The sequence below is a fragment of the Engystomops pustulosus genome, chromosome 1, assembly GCF_040894005.1.
Source record: "Engystomops pustulosus chromosome 1, aEngPut4.maternal, whole genome shotgun sequence".
Taxonomy (NCBI): domain Eukaryota; kingdom Metazoa; phylum Chordata; class Amphibia; order Anura; family Leptodactylidae; genus Engystomops; species Engystomops pustulosus.
The window spans coordinates 77,677,611-77,694,181 of record NC_092411.1 but is presented as its reverse complement, the minus strand read 5'-3'; the positions used below and the strand labels follow the sequence as shown (position 1 = coordinate 77,694,181).

The following is a 16,571-nucleotide window of genomic DNA, read 5'->3' as shown; positions in this document are numbered from 1 at the left end:
ATGTATACTATAACTTGACATTTAAAAGGAAACTTACCTTGAGAAATCTACTTTCAGAAGTCGATCTGACAGTAGATTCCTCCTGCCTGCCTCTGCCCTAACCTGCAATTTAATTATCCTGGAACCTAACTTGTTAATTTACATATTACTAAAATAAAGTTTTTAACAAGTTAGATTGTTGCAATTTACAGGTTACTGCTATGACTGGACAACACTGTGTACTGGTAACTTTAGAGGGGTATTACACAAGCGATGGCATCTTCTAACTTTTCTTTAAGTTACAGAATTGTAGCTTGACATGCAGAAATAACGCACATCTATCTGCAGCATGACATTTTACAGGAAAGTATGAGTGTTAGCAGCAGACACCAACACTTGAATAGTAGCACCCTCAACTTTGTGCATTTAATCCATTCAATGTCGAAGTTAAAGCCTGTAGTTTATAATCCATGATGTAACCAGGTATTGCAGGCAGGACAATGTTCTATTGGTCAACTGAGTAGGTTAATATGGTGACTTCTCCCCACCGGTGGTGAAAATGTTAATTTTCTGCTAAATGCAAAATAATTGTAGCTGGAAAAATAAAAAATGGAGAAAGGGTGTTAATTGGGTGAGAGATTTCGCCTGGCTGCACATTTACAATACCCTATAGTGCTCATAGCCTTCGAATGCCACAGGAAAAGAGTGTCTGATAAGCATCACTTTTCAGATCACAGACAGCCAGCCCCGGCTCATTATTAATAAATACACTTCCATTTATCAAAAGCTCCCTTTGAGCGCAACAGGGAGCCTGGGGCAAAAGGAGACAAATTCTTTTCTTAAGTTGTTCTGAAAGGTGGCGGGCGAAGGGACCCTCACCCCCATTAACCCAGCAGAGTTTGCTTGCCCCCAGTGGGGGGAGAGAGAGATGCTTTCACAGCGGTAAACTCGCACTGATCTTGTGCCATCTCAATATATTTGTTCATTATCTTGCGCACACACAGAAGCATTTGGAAATGTACTCGGGGCACAGGCCAAATTGAATCATCTGCCTTCATTTTCCGCACGAACCGCGGCTACAGCTGCTGCAAACAGGCTGAACGTTTATTTATCTAGACGGCTGGTTTTGCTCGCTCTTAAAGCTACATGCTGCACTGTTATGTCATTTGAACCCTTTTTCTACAATTTAGCTTATAGGAATAGTATATATTGGGTAGCAATGTCTTATCACATACAACGCATTCTGCTTACATCTAAGGCTTGTGGTGGGTTACTGTAACTACAGGATCTCATAAAGGTATAATGTGCTTTACATTTTCCATCAACCCCTGTGCCAAGCACAATGTTACAATGAAAATTATGTCAATGAGACTTCGTAGAGGAATTTTACCAGATCACAGGAGGTCTACATATATGGAACAGAACAAAAGACATCCAAGAGTATAGAACTATATAAATAGGTCCTAGAGCAGTGGTGGCGAACCTATGGCAAGGCTGCCAGAGGTAGCACTCAGAGCCCTCTTTCTGGGCACCCAGGCTATTACCAAAGAAAACTCAAGGTATCTACTTGTACTCTCTGGTAGCCCAGGACTTGTCACGCTCAATGCTATTACTAAGCAACAGTGCTGTCTGGGACTAGAGGTGGAGTGGAAAGGTGTGGACAGATCAGAAATATTATTGTAGCTCCTTCTCCTGGCAAAAAAATGTCTTCCTGTTCTGGGGACCTTGAATTAGTCCTTCTTCTAGCTACTGTATTGGTGTCCTCAGAACACAAATATGATTGAAACAGAGCAGGGAGCAATAAGTTAGGTAACAAATTTCCAAATCAAATCCAATCAGTTTAAATACAGATGGACTTCAATGAAGGAGTAGTACCATCTCAAGAAGGATCAGAAGGAAATGCAAGTTTTTTGAATACAAAGGGTCTGAATACTTATAACCATGTAATATTTCACCTTTTCTAGTTTAATAAATTAGCAAAAATATCTGCATTTCAGGGTTTTTTTTTTACAAGATGTGGTGCAAAGTGCATGTAAATGAGCAAAAGAGCTTTTTTGATCTTCCCAATTGGCTGAAATGAAACAAAGAATGAAAAATTTAGAGGGGTCTGAATACTTTTCATACCTACTGTATAAGTTCAGTATATATGTTGGGAGCTTTCCTGGCAGTACAATAACTGTAAAGTCTGTTGCCTATAAGTACCACCATGCACTAACAGTATTTACTAGACCAAACCTAGAAATGAAATGAGCAGGTCCCTTCAGTTTAGTAATTTAGCAGACGTCACTTGTGGGCAACAGACTTAATACTAGGTCTTTGATGCCAAAAACAACGGATCAGAGCCCGGCTTCATTATAGCGATCAAATTATATCACTGCACATTTGGGGGATTACTTTCACTTTCATACATAATGATTGTAAGGAAACACAAGCCCTGTGTGCAGATTTTAAGAGCAGTTTCATAGTACAGGAAGACTAAAGCCTTGTAATGGCTCCCAGGCCTCTTGATCAATGGTATATTGGACAATTGCATTACACACAGACATAACTCCTAACGGATAACACCCAGCTGTAAATTTACTCAAAAATATCTAGAAAGTACACCACAAGTCCTGCATGTTACAATTGCACTCTATCTAGTGGTTGGGGTGGGGTAAGTATTTGATTGTCGTTACTCCCACTGAGTAACTCTGAGTTTCCCGAATGCTCACTGGGAATGTGGTGGAGGTGCAAATAGGTTTTCCACAAGGGAAAACAATACACATCATATTCCTACAATACAATGGGTAAATTGTAACCATCATGAAAAAAAAAACAAAAAAAAAAACAACACTTTTAGGTTTCTTTCCAGCAGCCAAAAAATTAAAATATCACAAAAAAACTGATTTTTGTGTAACAAAATCAGTTTGTCAAAAGATGGCTCCCATTTGAAGGGGCTGTCTGTAGTAACTCATCTAGTTATTGGTTGCACAGGTTTATTTTACAATAAAGTAGCAATCAATTATATGTTTAGTAAACAAATGTAATGTAGGACTGCATTCTGGCCAAAACCGCTGAAAAATCTCTCCGAATTTTTACCTGTACAATTCCCCTGGCACCCATTTAAGCTGGGCGTTCTACTCACTCCTTTTTCTGTTATTTGCACTTTGGAGGAGAACAACAAATCACAAATCTACTGACAGAACATTTAATATGAGGAGGCCCGGGATCCATAAGCAATGTCTTACAGCAAAGTCATAGGCAGCTGAGTATGCGGTGGGACAAGTGTCACGACAACAGATGCAAGAACACTTTACTGGAGCCCTTTGGTAAAATTCCCCGATTTTGCTCCAGATGTTTCCCCTTCATGCAAGAGAGAAATCCAGCGGCATCAAGCTGTGAAAATTTCTTCTGATCTGTCAAAGCCTGCCATGAACCAGAAGATGGAAGAAAAAAATAACACAATCCGAGTCAGAAGACAGAAGTCTGTTCTTACACTTGGGATTATTGGACGCCATCTGCGTTTTAAAAGCTTCAGTAGTACTTTATGTAGTCTGTGCTGAAGCCGACAATAAAAAAAAAAGGTGTAAAGCATTAAAACGTATTGGAAAAAAATGGTTTGTGGCTTAAGGAAATAGCAATAATTTCAAAGAGCCATTTTACTTTAATGTGTAGAACAATATCTGACTATTTCATACTAAACTTAAAGAGGAAACATGAAGCTGTAATTCCAATCTATTCTGACTTCACCAATTACACGCTCCGGGGAAGAACTATGTGCAACACTGACTATGTAACTCTATAACAGGGGTAGGGAACCTATGGCTCGGCAGCCAGATATGGCTCTTGTTGGCTGCATCTGGCTCTTAGACAGATCTTTAATAAATAGTGATGGCTGCTGTGTGTCTTAGACTGATCACTGGAAGCAGGCAGCAATGTTACTGCTGCCTATGTCCTTTGTACGACCCAGGCGTCATCGCCGCCATCATCTAAGCCTGGGACAAAGAGCGTGGGAGCGATGAGGAGCTGGCTGCATGGAGCACTGATAAGTGAATATTCTTTTTTTTTCTGTGACTACCTATCTACTGGGGGGCATGTGCTGTGGCTAACTATCTACTGGGGAGCATGTGCTGTGACTACCTATCTACTTGGGGGCATGTGCTGTGGCTATCTATCTACTTGGGGGTATGTGTTGTGGCTACCTATCTACTTGGGGGCATGTGCTGTGACTACCTTTCTACTGGGAGTATGTGCTGTGACTACCTTTCTACTGGGAGAATGTGCTGTGGCTACCTTTCTACTGGGAAAATGTGCTGTGGCTACCTTTCTACTTGGGGGCATGTGCTGTGGCTTCCTTTCTACTGCGAGTATGTGCTGTGGCTACCTTTCTACTGCGAGTATGTGCTGTGGCTACCTATCTACTGCGAGTATGTGCTGTGGCTACCTATCTACTGGGTAACTCTATAGTAACATCATCACATGGGGGCATGTGTTGTGGCTACATCCTTTACCTAACTACTATAGGGTAACACATTACAACACCTCGGCCTCATGCACACGGCCTTGCGCCGAAACGGGCTGCCCACAGAGGAAAGTTTGCGGGCTGCTCCAGCTGGGTAGTGAGGAGAGGGGCGAGTAGGAATAGGGGCAGGAATAGGACCTTCCCTATAATATGCGCAGCAGCTGCCGGGCTCACCGCACTGTAAATGTTCACAATAGTCCTCTACCGGCGCCACATATAGCCACAATTTACATAGTTATACAGTTTATACGGTTGAAAAAAGACACGTCCAACAAGTTCTACCAAATTTGTGTGGCTCGCTCACAATTTCTATATACTGCTGTGTGCATCAGGCCTTAGGACCAGTTTTGTCAGAGAAATACTCTGTGCTCTTGCAGGATTTCTATGACTGACCCTGAAATGGTGAGTTCAGTCCAGTGGTACAAGGTTCAGTCCAGGAAATCCTGACCACGTCCAGAGCAACTTTCTCTCCTGATCAACCAGCCTTACAAGTACGATATTGTCAGTAAATGGCTCCAGCAGACTGCTCAACAAGGTATGTGATTTTATTATAGGAGGGGCTCAGGGGAGACACAGTGGATTTTGTAATGGCAATTCTTTTATGCTACACCAAGTCCTGCTCTCTGTAAAGTTACTAAGTAAAAACCCCATTAAGCCCTTAGGGATCGAGGCAAAGGGACCAGTGTGCTGTTTGGCAGGCAGGAACATACAATGCATAGTCTTCAGCAGCCTAGCCTGGATTGTGCTAGTCTTAATTAGCTGGCGACACGGCTCGGCTTTGTAATCAGTCCATCCTGATTAAATGACAAGAAAGGCTTTCTGATGCATACTGAGATTGGTTAATGCACTGTTTCCAAGGTGTTACATCGAAAATTGCCTGTGAATTGATTTCTTTTATTGAATTAATAAGTGTTATCGTACAGTACAGAAGGTAATATTGCCACTGGATGTGAGCGATAACGTATAATTACAGAGAATCAAAGCCTAATCGGCCCAGCCGAGCCAGGTGTCAACATTTTAATTGTAGTTTGGGAATGTGCTGTAACATAGATGATTAAAAAAAAAAGGCAACAGACGGGTCGGCAGCAACAAAAATATGCTGCTTTGTTTCCTTCCAATGCTCCATAGGCAGCTTCAATGAGCAGCCAGATGTGATGGTTAACAAATGAAAGGTTAAAAGTGTTCACATGTATTAGATATTTTGATCAAATACAAATATTATAACATACCAATATGAGGAAAAAGAAGGGTGACCCTTGCTTTATTCATATGAACACAATAGCAAATGCAGTTTTGTATTGTGGGATTTGAATGCTTCCACCTATAGAAATTATGTAGATAGACAATGCAGGAGATTGGGCCAAAACATGTGTATGGTATATGGTAATGGTGTATGGTGTATGGTAAAGAGCCATGCAACAGAGTATTAGGCCTTCTTGGCATGAAACATGGCAAAGAACAGAAATAGAATGCCAGACATGGCCGACAGGTTGCCAATGGTAGGTACCATCCAGCTGTCAATGACTCCAGGAGACATTACAAGGAAGCATGATAGAGAATGAGTGATGGGTGATTCCATGTGGCTGATGTTCAGTACCTTATGGACAGCTATGGCGCTGTTTCTAGAAGAAAGCTGCCATGTTTTTCTAATTCTGTACAGAATGAGAAGGTGTAAAATTAAAGTTTGCACTTAGCCATCCAGCAATGTGTGCTCTATGCCCCTCTAGCAAATAGTAATGACGAGGAGGCGAGGTACCAGCCGAGGCTTAATGGAAGTAGACGCATCCCTTGGTGTTCTAAACACAGATATCTAGTCACCGATATTCAGGATAACCATTAGTTACAGTCTGGATCTGCATGCAGCCATTTGTGATCACATCTTTATTCAATTAAGGGGATGTTGTCCCAGGTGCTGGAAACATCAGGGAGTAAAAGGGAAGACAAATAATTTTACAAGCCATACAAAAACATTTGTCAGCCTGTAGCGTGCCGCTATAGCAGTGCATATGGAAGCATTTACGCTATGGTTCAGGGAGCGCCACACATTTATGGTTACCTGCACTACTGAGAACCAAGAATACAACCCATCCATTCAGCTGCGGTAAAGCTTTATTTAGCACACACAACACTGTAATATCAGGTTTCTGTACATATAAAAATGGGTGAATGTTCACTTCAGCTCTGCTAAATGTTTACATATAGAAAGGCGATGAATAGAAGATGTGCACAGCTACCAAACACAAGAGGATTCACTTTAGGTCATTTATCAGACTTTTTTCCGCTCTCCTTTTGGCAACATTTTACCAGAATTGTTCCTAAATTTGGAACTTTTACACTCATTTTAAAAGTTCGCTACTTCAGAGTTTCACACTACAGCACCTGATTTATTGTAAAAATACAGATGTGGACATCTGAAAAAAAATTTGTGCAAATAACCTTCAGTCCAGAGCAGGTGTAGGCAAGAGATTGCTTAAAACCTTGGAGACTTTTGTGCGACTTTTCAGATAAAAGTCTCCAAAAAAGACTCACCTGCCTAATTTATCAACCACTAAGATAAATCAAGCAAGCTCAAAACATCCCAAAATCTAGACATACGTTTTTAGACACACTTAAGATAAATGTCCCGCTACAAGTGACCACACAGATGGTTACGTTTCAATTTATTTCTGTGATATCTTAATATTAGTTTTGTTATTCGGTTAGTAAAGGAAATCTACCATCAAAATCCATCATGATAAACCAGGTACTGTGACTGTAGTAATCTTCTTATATTTGTTATCCATGCCCTCCTTCCTCCTCAAATGAACTTTTAAAATGATAAGGAGTCTGAAGGGCTAGGGCCTCCACGCCCTAGTAGCCTCTTTGGATCCTCCTACTACGAGATTTTCAGCGCGCAGCTCCTGGTAGCTGCATGCACTCGTCCGTGCTCTGCATATGCTCTCTAGGCATAGCTGGCGGCTGCACATGCTTGGCTGCTTACTGGGGGCGTGGAGTAACCGCGACGTGTAGCTTGAGCTCCCGCTACTGCATGCCCCAGAAGCCTCTTTCAGATAGTTGCATATTAGGTGATAAAAGATTTATAAAAGTTACAGGCCACTCAAGGATCGGCCCTAAAAAGGGCTCCCATGTCATACATTAGTTGAACCTGCCACCGGATCTACCTTAATAGGTAGATCCAAGATGGTAGGTTTCCTTTAATGAACACATTATCAATTTGGTGTTCCCATGTTACTTGTCAATAAAGTGTACAGTCTCACACATTCAACTTTTATAAGATTGCATCAGAATGCCTTGGGACTCACCAACCCTGGTAACAACCAGCTGTCAATTTATTCCTCCATTTCTGTTAACAATTATGAAAAAAAATATGAAGGGTATGAAAAAAAAAACTGTTTATGTGTCATACTATTATTATATTATTAAGGGGGTTGACTATTATAAGAATTTAACAGGTGGGCAGAGGTGGGCTTTTTAAAGTGCTCCCGTTGCCCTGTGCTGCAATCCGTTGGAGCAGGACAATAGGAGTGTCCAGGAGATTGGGAAAGGGTTGTTTTTTTTTGTTTTTTAAAAGGCCTCCCTAGCTCACGTTACACTTTTCTAATAGTCGGACAACCCATGTAAAGATTATGTGTCAATAGAGGTACCAAGTCTTCTTTATGTACCAACCAATTCTTTACTTTTAATCTCTCACAAATGAATATAATCAAATTGTGAAAGCGTTTAATACTACACATATGGGAATAAGACATTCCAGTGTTGTCTGCGGGCTCTTCCTCTATAGAAAAGCTGAGGACATCACATCTCCTTGATGCTGAGCCCGGCTTTAGACACAGACAGAAGGATTGGAAGTCTGATGTCACCCCAGACACCAGTTACATTCCTGACCTCCCTCAAGAGAAACCCGTATGTCTTGTTCCTGACCCCGACATCCAGACAAAGCTCACATATTGCTGTTGGGCGCCCGCCATATGATCACCGTTCTAACTCTGTGTGAAATGTTGATTCAGCACCAAAGAAGAAGAAGAAGCTAAAATAAGGGGAAATTTCTGAGCCATGTATAAAAAAAAAATGTCAGCATCCAGCACTTTTATTACCCCTTTCTGTAAGATATATAGACATTGTACACTATTGGACCTCTATAAATATAAAATCCTTCCATGATGAAGGCTCTCCCCATAAACATCTGGGGTGCCTGTGCCCATAAGTTCTTATTCATCAGTTTATTGCATCTCAAATCTGTATTTACATGTGCGATTCTGTGACTGAATTGTTCTCCACTTTCCCCACAGTGTGGCACCAATGCACCGCCATGAAAGAGCTCATAAATATGCATCCTGCATTTCACATGTGACCACCCCGGCATGCAGAGATACAGGGAGGTGCTCAGACACCTGGCTCTATCCGCAGAGACATGATAGTGGGCGCAGTACGACAGGGGTTAAACACAGGGGGATCATCTGCATTGCCCTGATGCATTAGGCTACAGTAATTAAGTCTTGCCCTGGGTCCCGGGGGAGATGCACAGAAGGTTAGTGATCCTCAGACACGACACGCTGTTATTTATAGATGATTAAGACCTATTTATCTCTGTGTAAATGTTGCCAGCGATAGGATGGATCCTGCTGCACATCTGCCGCTGATTAGGATTCACCAGCTGCGGGTCCTGTCACAGGCGCTGCTTCATCCTAGGGGGTCTTAACCCTCGAGCTGCCACAGGCAAGCCACACAAAGATAATTTATGGATTGGGCGTTTTAGAGTAGGTTTCTTCCCTATACTCTTATCTTAGGTATAGCCACTCCTTTAGAAGCGCATGGTAGGAAGCAGAATTTTATTTCATCATGGCGCCAAGAACTCGGGTTGCTGAATTTTTAGAAATTTTTATCTATGAATATTGGTCTTTATAAAAACAGCTACCAGCCCCCCCCCCCCCCTTTCCAGAGAACACAGGATTTGAGGGCCTCTTAAGCCACTCCACAGGGAATGCAGTCCCTATCAGCTGTTGGCAGTTTCCACAGAGCGGTTATCTGCAGAATGTTATCACATTATTATCGCTCTCCAGCCCTTATCTAAACCAAACAATCACTGAAACAGCAGCAGATAAGACGGGCCCCACAGAGCAGTATCAGCAATCAAAGCTGAACAACACATCCCGGCCCTACAGAAGGGTTAAAGACCCTTCCCCTATAACGTACCAGCCCTTGGTTAGTCATCAAGTTATAAGGACAAGGTGGCAGATTTCTTAATATTGTCTAAAGTTGGGCAGTGAACAGTGGAACTAGAGTCTTAAAAAGGAGCCAGATCACCGGGCACTGACCACTGAAACAAATGTGCTGCAGTCTAAGGCGGGCGGCATACGTGGCGTTTTGAGCCAGGTTTTGGCCCGTTTCGAAGCAGTCCGTTAAAAAACGTGTAAATTTTTTGAAAACGCATCCGTTTTTTACCAGTTTTAAGATAATTGAGAAAACTGAACATAAAAACATTAATGGACTGAAAACGCATGCTTTGAAACGGACCAAAAACGCCACGTGTGTGCATCACCCTAAAGACTTTCTACGCCAACTTTAAACCAGTTTGGTGGCTTATTTAACTTCAAGAGAATGCATTATAGGCGCAATGTGGTGCATTTTAATTAAGCTCTTTGCCCGCTCAGCAAAGCAAAGACTAAAACTAAATAAAAAAGTAGTGTAAATTACACAGTTGTTCTGATGGTTTTGTAATGGCAACTTTCCTATAACTCTACTGCATATTCATATATTATAAGGGTTTTTTCCAGATGGTCTATATACAAGTGCACATCTAGAAACATATAGCAAAGAGTTAACCTAGTGAGAAACAATAAAACTAAACCATATTAGCGAGCAGGAAGGAACTGATGGTATAAAGGTGATGGATGCTGCTATGGGTGCGGTCACACGGTGCATTTTCAGGTAGATTTTGGTGCGTTTTTTTTTTTTTTTAAACTCACTGAAAACACATGCATTTTTGCACGTGTACCATGCGTTTAGCAGGTTTGAATCTGTTTTTCTTCATTTAAGGAACGAGAAAGCAGCTGCATTAACATTTTCACAGCTCGTTAAAGCAGCCAAACGCATGATAAACACGCAAAAAAGAAAAAGACGCACCAAGAAAGCAAAGTCTGGTTACCGCATTTAGGTCTAACTTATCTGCAATCAGTACAAGCTCCTCCCCAATACGTTTGAATTGCTTGTTTGAGTTTCTAAACGCAAGTAAGGCCGGCGGCACACGTCACGTTTTGAACCCGTTTTTGGGCCGTTTTTTAAGAAGTCCTGAACGAAGATTTGCATATCAAGGTAATAAAACACATTCCAATTTATCTATTTGTGGTAAATACATAGATTTATGTACAACTGCTCATATAGTATCATGTATATGTTCTACCATAGTGTAATTCCCCTAACGCGTGATGCGCAGTTCCTTGTGAATGGATTTGTTATTGCAGTTGAAGAAGCTTAGAGAAAGATAAACTTTACAGGTAAGTCATTGGAGAGAGAGGAAAAAAAAAACAAATGTCAGAGTAATAAAGTTTTATAGGTTGCAATAAACTTTAGTCATAAGTCAGGCAGCCAACATGCTTCATATCGGAGTCGCTGCATTTACCTGCCAACACCAACTGGTCAAAGGTCTGAAACAACAATGCTATTCCAGCGAACGCTTGTTTAAGATTAGAAGCGAATATTAGAGCTATTAATAAACTGTAAAAGTGTCACGTCCAGCACAAAACAAGTTAATGATTTGCAGGTCTTTGTACAGTATAACCACATTTACCAAGCCTATTGTTCCAGAATTCCGGCTTTATTTGTACCAGAAATGGTCTCAAATCAATGGTGACGGGCACGGGTAGGTACACTAAATGTATGCAGCATTTTTAGGTTTTTATGCAAAAAAATAAGTCGCCTTTCACACATCTGAGATCCAGACCTCTTGTAAACTCCATGTTTGGGACTTCACTGAGGTGTTGACATCTTGCTTACATCTTGGCATGTACTAATATTGAGTCACATTGAGCCATAAATATTTTCTCATTGGAATATCCATTGGTCATGCCAGTACAGTTTGACACTATGATTAATCTGATGTTTTTAAGAGTTTAAAGTTATTAGATGGCACAAAAAGTTCTTGTCTATCCTGCATCTTCCAGTGATCACCCCATAAGATGGCGGACGAAAAATAGTCAGTTTCAATTTTATTGCATCTTTAGAAAGATTTAAATGGTCTCCAACTTTTCAAAAACTATGAATCTGATAAAATTTCTTCTTTCTCCACTCTGGCTTTAATTCTATTCTAATGTACTTTTTACTGTAAATTTCTACAGAAGTCTTTCTTTTTAGTAAGACAGACAGAGGCTCATTGAAATGTCAGATAACACAGAAGTCTATGTAAGCAGAGCATATGTAAACCTACGTGGTGCACCAGCGTGCCGGATTTATTTAAAGGCTTCTGCCCGTGGTCCGCTGTGCATCTGGGCCATTCTACACCAGCTCCTGCATGGTGTAGAGTTGCTTATAGCCTGTGCCAGATCCTAGCGAAGGCTACAGCTAGTGTGTAGGCACTGGCGTTCATGCTCTGTTAGGTCCCCTAGAGACCTGCAGATTACAGGTCACATAATGTCCCTAGACTACTATTTTGTTGAGAGGCTACGTACATTATAATGCTTTCTTACAGGGAATGTTCCGAAGGACTGAGGCTTCACCTTCAATGTCCTTCTCTAACCCTCAATACAAGAGGCTGCCTCTCTACAGCCACTCCAAGCACAGATTAGCATGGGATACTGTGCAGCCTTTGTATGAAATACGTTATCTCGCCAAGCTCTAATGCAATGCACTTGTAACTCTGTGAACTTGTAAACACATCCTTGTATGATAAGAAAGTAATAATGCCTGACTTTACTGCTGCCCTGGCAGTATACATTGCTGATAGATCTGTTATTCTTTACTTAAACCGTGTTTACTGCAGAACTCAATTCTATCTGGAAACATAGAGCGGTGTGGCTGTCAGTGATCACACAATGCTTATTTTTACTGCTCGGCTAAAAGGTCCTTTCTGTAGTTATAGGCAGCCGACGTGGCCTTGGAATACATTAGCCAAATCATACTTTCAAGCTATAAAATGTAAAATATTTTTTTTTACTTCTAATGTTAATCCCAAGTCCTGGCTTGTTAAGGGCAGGGATTCCAATGTGCAAACACAATATAATCATCAAATACCACATTGGCCTTGCATATGCTTATGTGGAGGTCAGAGAAGTAGAATTTCACACAAAGATTTCCGAAGTCCAAACATCAGTTTTGTGAATGGTGATTGTATTGTTTTATATATTTTCAAATAACTTGAATGGATAGGGATTTCATCAAAATTAGAGATCTGTTAATGGAGATCCATAGAAAGCCACTGGCATCTTCCATCATTGCATTGGTACTACGTATCTGGGGTCATCCAATGATGTCCTCCAACAGCCTAGAATTTACCCCTTATTTATATGTGGTACCATACTTCAGCCCAAGAATATAACAATGCATTCTGGTGCTTAAAACACTACACCTTTAAGGTCTTTTTACATGCCAGTGTTGTATGATCAATATTTTGCATCAGTATTTGTAAGCCACAATCGGTAGTTAGTCCACATCAAGGAAGAGATCTCCTAATTTTGATCCATGCCTTGGACAAGCCAATATACACACTGGGGGGGGGGGGGGGGGGGAGTTATCACTTTGGGGAGATTTATCAAGAGTGTCAGAGAAAAACTGTCAGATGATGCGCCCAATATACTTAGAGACTCCAAACTCACAACGCCTCAACTGCCCCTTTCTGCCCAGTTGGCATGGAGGTTGTTTAGGCCACAAATTGCTACTTTTTCATAGCTTGTAAAGCCAAAAATCTGGACCCCACACAGTAAAAACCAGAATCAAGAAATAAAAGCTGTAATTCTTTCCTGAACATTAACAAATTTCATGCTAGGGAATTCCCAGTCTTAATGAAAAACTTAGAAAATAGGTCACATGGGGCAAGTACAAGTGAATTATAATATCAATCCCCTATATAGGAACACCCATATGCAGCTGCCATGTCCAGTATTGCAGTGAGTTGAAAACACATTCACCTGTAAAACCAGGGACATTATCTGAAAACTGATTTTGCCAGTAATCTTTTACTTTTACAATCTGTGAACGCAGTAAACTTTTACATCACTCTGCCGGGTAAATAACCTCTTACAAAGATATCACAGCTTTACAGCAGGACATAACATGCCTCAACACGGAACATTATAAAGCTTCAGACAACAACAATATATTCCTACAATCATGTCCATTAGAAACTCCTATCTACAAAGACAACACTGTGCAGCAGCTTCCGACAGCTCCACATGTGCAAATTCCTACAGGAACTACCTACCTGTTTTATACAGGGCTTGTTTGCTGAGGATGTGAGGCTGGTAACCCATGAGGAGACTATTCCACATAGAGGAGAAACCCATCTCACAATACGGGGTTATTAAATCGCACAACAATTAAGTATTAATGAGCCACAAGTGATAAGAAGCCAGAATTCAGGGACATTTGTATCTGTTATCTTATCTCTCCGTGTGTAACATTAACCAGCCAAAATCACGAGCCCAACCCCTTTTAATCTGTCCCAGCTAAGGGTCTGATTACAGAATGTCAGGAGCAAAGAACTTTGTTCATTCCTATCTAGGAATGTAGTAATAATGGCCGGTGTTTATGTAAAGACAGCAGGCGCCTGGTGGCATGTACTCCGTGTAGACCATAGTATGGATAGTAAGTATGAGAGCAGGCATGTGTAATACAGAGAGGAAAGGTGCCACAAGAGAGAGGGGAGAGGAAAAAGGGAAGAGTAGGAAGAGCGACAACAGGAAAGAGAAGGGAGAGAAAGCAGGGAAGCAAGAAGAGAAAGAAAAATGGAGAGAGAAAGGAGAAAAATAATCAAACTACTGTATATACATGAGTATAAGCTGACCCGATTATAAGCAGAGGTTCCTACTTTTACTACAAAAGACTGGGAAAACCTATTGACTCGAGTATAAGTCTAGGGTGGTAAATGCACTAATCACAGCCTCCCCCAGTATATAGCTATTCAGCCTCTTGCCCCCAGCACACGGCCAGCCCCAGTTTGCCCCCAGCACACGGCCAGCCCCAGTTTGCCCCCAGCACACGGCCAGCCCCAGTTTGCCCCCAGCACACGGCCAGCCCCAGTTTGCCCCCAGCACACGGCCAGCCCCATAAAAAAGAAATAATGAAAAAAAACAAAACAACAACAACTCACTGTTCTGGCCCCATGCAAGTCTTCTGTGCAATCAGTCCGGCAGCGGCAGGTCAGTGCTGCTCACAGCCGGTGACATCATAGTGTGTGCCGGCTACCACCAGCTATTGCACAGAGTACATGCGGGGGCGCCAAAAATGGGAGTTATAAACTTTATTTTTTATTGACTCGAGTATAAGCAAAGTTTGGGTTTTTACTCGTGTATATACGATAAGTATTGGGATAGCAGCAATCTACCTTTAGGAGTAATCTACTTTGTACTTAAATGGTTGTGATGTGGTTTACAAATGCCGAGCAGAATAAGGATATGGCTAGACATTGACCATATAACATTACAGGCAGTCCCCGAGTTACGTACAAATAGGTTATATTTTATAATTGTAATCCCAGCCAGAACTTTTTTGGTCTCTGTGACAATTGTATTTTAAAAATGTTGAGTTGTCATAAGAACCAGGATTAACAAAAAATGCCTTATTTCAGACACATTTGATAACTGTTACAGCTGGTCATTGTAGCCTGGGACTAAAGTACAATAAATTACCAATATCCAGAGGTCCGTTTGTAACTAGGGGTCGTCTGTAAGTCGGGTGTTGTTAAGTAGGGGACCGCCTGTAAATGCCATTATTGCCTACAGAAGTCCGGCCATCTATCCATCTCTGAAATATTTAAGCTCCCCATCAATGATGCAATTAGGTTCTCCATATTTGCATTGAATCATTGTAATGTTTTATTTACAGTTTTTTTTAATATAGGGATTGTATATATACTATATACAATATATAGGTATTGGGTAGAATCGAGTTAAGTATATTAGTCTGACCCTCTAAAACCATTCCAATTTCTCATGTGGCCCCATGGGAAAATTAATTACCCACCTCTGCAACGTAGGGATCCGGTAGGAATGACTGCTCGCAGGTTGCACTATGTGTACTGGAAAGTGATACAATTTGTCGTCATTTGGTACAGTAGTATTGTACCATTGCAATTGCTGTGGCCCGAGGCCAGAGAGATTATTTTAAAAAATAAAAAAACAACTCACGAGAAGATCTGTTGGGCCCAGTTTACGCTTGCGTCGGCCATCACACTCTATATATTAGCAGAAAGTAAACAGAACTGATATACGGAGAGTTAACGGGAGACCTTATTCATAATAAAGTACAATGTAAAGAATGAACACAGGTTGTTTTTAGTGGGAAAAATAGTTCAACAATGGCAGGGCATAACGGAAGCTGCTGATCTCAGGTACATGCCTGGGATAAGGACCTTTCCCCATGACTATGTCAGCACACGGCTTCTCCAGCTAGAGGCAGATGCAGGATACAAAGAACTATTCTGCGTCCAGTGGGTGAATCCGATCCCTTGTCTTTCTTTATTATCATTTCCTTACAGTTCATGGACTGTCAAGGATTGTTAGCTGTGCTGAACCGACATCAATTCCTGACCGGCGCTGTGTAACGACACGGGTGCCCCAGGCAGAAACAGATCTGTGGTAACTACTTTCACCGAGTGTCTGTGCCTCGCAGAACAGATGGAGAGTGAAGCCGTCATCCAAGACATCACAATACTACAGATTTACTGAGCACAACTTTAAGGCTGCGTTCACACATGGCGTTTGCATTGCGTTTTGAAAAGCAATACAACAGCTCAGAAGAGGAGATTTACTAATTACATTGCTATTAACATTCGAGTTTATAAAACATCATGTTAACGGAACGAGTTAATGTGTTAAAGCACAAATGTTGTAATGATGTTAATGAATACATTAAACATTGCGCTTCGTAAACGCAAACGTTC

At 41.3% G+C, this 16,571-nt stretch overlaps 1 protein-coding gene across 15 annotated transcripts in view; it reads right to left on the bottom strand.

Annotated features, from left to right (window-relative positions):
- FBRSL1 (fibrosin like 1) overlaps nt 1–16,571 on the bottom strand; it is a 305,906-nt gene that overhangs the window by 179,062 nt on the left and 110,273 nt on the right. For 2 of the 15 annotated variants that reach the window (XM_072144448.1, XM_072144450.1), the window contains exon 1: nt 13,893–14,022. The exons of 12 other annotated variants lie outside the window; for them this stretch is intronic. The gene's annotated coding sequence lies outside the window, so the exon portion shown is untranslated. Of the gene's footprint in view, nt 1–13,892; nt 14,023–14,780; nt 14,805–16,571 lie in introns of those variants that run through there. One more of the 15 variants, XM_072144449.1, reaches the window with a different exon arrangement.